Source organism: Poecilia reticulata, unplaced genomic scaffold (genome assembly GCF_000633615.1).
Source record: "Poecilia reticulata strain Guanapo unplaced genomic scaffold, Guppy_female_1.0+MT scaffold_910, whole genome shotgun sequence".
Lineage (NCBI taxonomy): Eukaryota > Metazoa > Chordata > Actinopteri > Cyprinodontiformes > Poeciliidae > Poecilia > Poecilia reticulata.
In genome coordinates, this window is record NW_007615652.1 from 1 (window position 1) to 5,867 (window position 5,867).

At 36.2% G+C, this 5,867-nt stretch overlaps 1 long non-coding RNA gene across 1 annotated transcript; it reads right to left on the reverse strand.

The window, feature by feature from the left end:
• Positions 1–789: 789 nt before the first annotated feature.
• Positions 790–4,954, reverse strand: LOC103461274 (uncharacterized). The gene is made up of 2 exons (XR_533086.2): positions 1,594–4,954; positions 790–982 (listed from the first exon to the last, which is right to left on the reverse strand). It is a non-coding gene; the product is annotated as an uncharacterized LOC103461274 (long non-coding RNA).
• Between the last annotated feature and the right edge of the window lie 913 nt (positions 4,955–5,867).

A 5,867-nucleotide genomic window follows, 5' to 3' on the forward strand; every position in this document is an offset into this window, starting at 1 on the left:
CAAGGATCAGTGTGTTCAGATCATGGATGGAAAGATTTTAAGGTAGTTTGTCTCCTTAAGTCCACACTTAAAACAGCTTCATAGTTAATAGTTAATGCCAACATCAACTGATTCTATGACATTGCTGACTATTTTTTTTCTACTTCTAACAAAAACAGGCAAAGAAGACACCCAGAAATGTTTTTCCACCCGAGGCATCCGGTCCCAATCATTTAATTGCTCTACTTTTCTTTTTTGTAGGTTCCTGTAAGGTGCAGTGAACGGGAATGTTCTGTCGTTGATCCTCACTTTCATTTTTTATTGTCACACTTAAATTTTCATGTTCATGTGTTCACTTTTGATGTGTAAACTGATAATTTATGTAAAGTTCATAAAGTTGTGAGTAAAATTGGACAATTTCAAAATATCAGTAATAAAACAAAATATTTAAATTACCTTGAACATCTTGTGTAATTAATCTTTCCATGTAATTTTAGCCTAAAACAATGTAAGTACTGTAGTGTAGTTATGCATGTAATGTACAAAATAGGTACGTAGGAATAAAGACTTTCAGGAGTAATTAAAATTGCAGCTCATTATCAGTAGAAGGAAATCAAAAATAAAAATTAAGTGTAATTTAAATACATTACTAATATATTAATAGTATATTTAAAAAATATTTGAAGTATTATTACACTCAAAATACAATATCAAAATATAATAAAGCTCTGAAATATATTTAAAAATTATACTTTAAGTTGTCACGCCCAGCTCAAAGGCGAGGACAAAAAAGGGAGACAGAYGAGCGGATCTATAGAAACAATAATTTATTTGATAACCAAGCGACGCTCCAGGAGATCAAGCTAGCCAGTCAGAGAGAAGTGTGGACCAATGCTGCTCGTTCCGGTCTTGTCCGGAGGGCCAACAAGCMGTCAGTGACTGGCTAGACGTCAGTATTTATCATCTGCCGATGAGTGCAATTAACGGCCCATCTCCCTGCTTCCTGAAAAAAACCAGAAAACACAGGACTAGAGACCCCTACTGGAAAGGAGGGGATCGTCACAAAGTACACTTGAAGTTGTTCCAAAAAAGTACGTATAGTATACTAAAATATACTATCAGTTGTAATTTAATACAATTTAAATACTACTAAAGTATACTAAATTAGTTGTTCCAAAATAGTACAGTTTAAGTACATCGATAAAAGTATACTGATGTTAAAATTTAGTACACTAAAGTATATTTTGTTTCACCTGGGTTGCCATGGCAACTGGCAAGTATTGATCATTTACAAATGTGTGATTTATTTGCAATGTGGACACAGAGTGGAACAGGTCTCCTCTGCTCTGACTATTGGTGAAGGTTTGGTGTTGAACAGAGGAGGGCTGAGGAAGCGGGAGAAGCTAATGGCGGCTAATGGCCATTAGCTGCTCGATCAGGACAGACAGACTGTCACTATAAAAGTCTCCAACACAGAAAAAGAGTCACTAGATTTATTACTAGTTGTTTTGAAAAAAGGTCAGGTCTAGAGAAGTCTGAAACACTGATAGATGTAGTCATAAAGTGGATAAGCTGACAACAGTGCTCCTTTTTACCCAACCACACTTCACTGACCCATTCTGCTGTCTTCTGGCTCCACCCATGTTGCTGGAATTTTTCAGAATTTGCCAGGTTTACAGGCCTTGTAGAAACTTCATTCGGCTAACCAGCAAGCTAAACACCTCCACACAATAAATCCAGGACACCCACCCAGTTGAACTTGAGAGCGAACAGTGTGAAACTGATAAACAGATAAAGAGAATCACAAATACATGGTAGGTTCAGTACATTAAATACAAGCTTGTCTGAGCAAAGGTATTTGACCTAAGCTATCTGCTAGTATTATACATAAAACACCAATGTGACCTTTGAAGTTTAATGCCTTGTCATCAAAGAATATTCCTACAACACAGATATAATCTTCACATACGATTCAAATTAGATAATTCAGGTAAATTGACTAAATACATTTACAGGTTATCTGTTTGACTGAATTCCCTAGTATGCTGCCTAATATCTGCTAATTACAAACATAAATGAGTCAAAATGCAAAAATAACAAAGATATACTTCTAGTAAATCATCCTACTCAGAGGCCTTTATGAGGTCTAGAACCACAGGACAGCATGGACCCATGTGCAGCTGCTGTCTTCTTGCTGGTTTTTCCTGGGCTTATCCCTGGTCTAGTTATATCACTTCCTGTTTCTGAACATTTCGGCAAGGCTTAAAGGGACAGTAGCTATTTTAGGGTGAAACCCCAAAACACCAGGTGTGAGATTTAGTCTTCAGAGGGGGGTTGGTAAACTTTAAAACTGTTTGTAAGAGCTATTGCATTGCCTTATTGAGATTCTGACTTCTTCAGTGGTGAAAGATGACTGTTTGCCTGAGGAAACGCCTCAAACCCTTCTTGACTATGTAAATGGATTCAGGCTGTACAGAGCTGGAATTGTCTTAAAATGAAACATTGACTGAGGTGAATGAGTTTAGTTCTACTGAACATGTCCTTGCTCTTTTGCCACTTGTGACTTCAACCTTTTCAGGTGCTTTTACAGGGTTGCGCAACGTGTCAGAGTTAAACTGTCTCTTTGAGACTCCAGGCAACAGGAAATCTTCAAAGTTGTGGCACATAAATCTGTTGAAGGTTTATCATTCCCGTACTATTCCAAGGTATTTCAACCATGACCTCAGTGTTGGCTGCTTCGGAGGTGACTGTCCAGAGTGTGGAGAGGAAAGAAGAACTTTGTGTGTTTACTCTGACTGATGTACTCAGCTGATCTGCCACATGTCATTTATGGCAGATCAGTTCACATAGGGCATAAATGTTCCATATGTTTTACTTTAACGGCAGATAATCTGGAGAGGTGAAGCAGAACATTCAGAACACAGAGACCTGACATGGTGAAAACTGGGGATGAGTACACAAACACAAGATGGCGTGAAGAACGTCATCGTTTTCGGTCATGTTTCTAAAAAGGTTTCACTTTATGCCATTGTGTTTTTGTTTGTCCAAAATGCTGTCGCCATGTAAACGAGAAACAAAATGCGACAAAACATTTCGGTTTTGCTGTTCTGGTGTGGTCGAAACAGAGCCTAAGTATGCTTCTGTTAACTCGGGGAGGCAGAATAATAATAATAATACTGTACACACCACATTTTTTTCACATTTCTGTTTAAAAAAAAACCAATCATGGATATTTCTACCCCTTTCACTTCATAATTGCTGTTGATCCATCACATAAAAATCCTAATAAAACAGAAGTCTGCTGTTGCCATGGGGCCACATGTAGAGAAGTTCAAGGCCAATCGATACTTTGAAAGCTACTGTAGATCAGTCTGCCCCGACTCAAAGACTTCATCTGAAAATAAACTTAGAAAGACATCAAAAAACAGAAATTTCACTTGATTTCCTAATAGTCAACTGACTGGATCTCTACGTAAGAAATGAAACGGGAAGACAAGAAAAAAAAAACAGTGGCTTTAAACTGAAAAGTGGATTGCTGGGTACTGAGTAAAATGATGAAATGAGAGAATATGGAATGTGCTGAGATTGAGCAAGTTTTATTCCCTCATCTTCACCAACATCATATTACATCATCAGCAAATGGGTATATTGAATCACGCTTTGCTCTCTCTCTCCCATCTGCGCTGGAGTCTGTCTCCTTCATTCATAATCAGTTTAGGACGTAAGGAGAGGGCGGTCTGAATGTACAGCGGCATTAATCCTGAGTAACCTCTCTGCAGGGCAGGTCTGACAGCATTAAATGGAACTGGGTCGCGTTGAGCAATATCTGTCGTCCCTCTGCCGTCTCGCGTTACATCAAACACTTCCGTATTGTTTTCTGCACCTGCTGACATGTCGTCTCGTTTTCGCACAATGCCGGCAGCACTTGTACCGTGCTTAACCTTTTCTAACTAACACCATACGGTCATATTGACAGACCCTCTCTGGCTGGGAACCCACCCTAAATGCGCCGCGGTTCGCCCCCTCAGGACAGACAGACAATGAGCACCAGACACCAAGGCTATTACAGTTAACTAAAACTAACTAAATAACACAAATTGAAATTGAAGAAACATATTTGTTCACTGAAATAATAATAAAAATTAAAAACTGTAATTGATGAGGAAAAACACTATAGCTAAATGGAACTATACCAGGCATTTTGAAAATGAACTAAAACATACTGAAAGTATAGATTTCAGTTCTGCCTTGTAGCTGATGCTTCCTGTCCCTGCCTCTCTGGCTGATTGCTCATTATGCTCACCTGTATAAAGTCTGTTTTACGTCTGTGATCCCTATGTAACCTTAAAGCTGCTGTATGCAACTTTTACAAAAAAAATTTTTCCACATTTGTTAGAACTGTCACCATGTTGTGACAATATGTCATGAAACAGACAATCTGAAAAAAATCCCTCACCTCCAGCCTGAGCAAATGACCAAAAACAACCAATCAGAGTCAGGAGGCGGGTCTTAGCGATGTCAATCAACCTCATATAATGTGCCAACGGCAAAGAAACGCCTTATAGTTCCAGGAAATGCATTTATCTGCTGTCATCGGTGACTATGCTTCCTCCTGGCTATGATTTGTTGTTTCTGACTGACTGGTGTATTTTTGTAGTTTGTAATGGGAACACTGGGAGACAGCTTGATTATCTGTCCTCTACTGCACACAACAAATTTGGAAGTGTTAATTCAACTCCTAGAGAGCTGAATTCAACACTTTGAAAGTGTCTATATTGGACCACTCTTGATTGTGTTAAAATGACACTTTTGAAAGTGTTATTCATGATAGGGTTGAATCAACACTCTCAGTAATTGAAATTTAACACGCAGCAGTGTTGATTTACTTAACACTAGTGTATAGTGTTAAACGTTAACACTATGAATGTTAAATACAGAACAACACAGAAATTTGAATTTTAAAATAGTACTGGTAGGGTGTGCTGTGGTGGCGCAGAGGCCAATTAAAAAAAAAAGTATACTTTAGTGTGTTAAATTTTAACATACGTTAGCATACTTTGATCAATGTACTTAAACTGTACTATTTTGGAACAACTAATTTTGTGCTTAGTATACATTTGTAGTATTTAAATAGTATTAAATTACAACTTTTAGTATACTTAAACGTACTTTTTTGGAACAACTTCAAGTACTACTAAACTTCAAGTACTACTAAACTTCAAGTACTACTAAATGTAATATTTAAGAGATTATTATATTTTGAGTGTACTAATTCTGTCATAGAATTATATTAAAAATATGTTTTTAATATACTTCAATATATTTTAAATATACTATTAATATATTAGTAATGTATTTAAATTGCACTTTTTTATTTTTGATTTCCTGCTAGTGATAATAAACTAATATTAATTACTCATAAAAGTCTTATTTATTCCTACTTTCCTATTTTGTACATTACATACATAACTACACTACAGTACTTACATTGTTTTAGGCTAAAATTAAATGGAAAGATTAATTACACAAGATGTTCAAGGTAATTTAAATATTTTGTTTTATTACCGACATTTTAAAATTGTCCARTTTTACTCACARCTTTATGAACTTTACATAAATTATCAGTTTACACATCAAAAGTGAACACATGAACATGAAAATTTAAGTGTGACAATAAAACATGGAAGTTATTACTTTAAAGAACAAAAATTATAATTACATTGTGCTTTCAATATATTACCATTTTGGTAACACTTTATTTGATGGGGTGTGCATGAGACTGACATGACACTGTCATATACATAACATAAAACCTTTCATCCAACTTTTAAAGCAAATTCTCATTAAAATTGTCATTATTTACTGAATGACACTTCATGACACTGTTG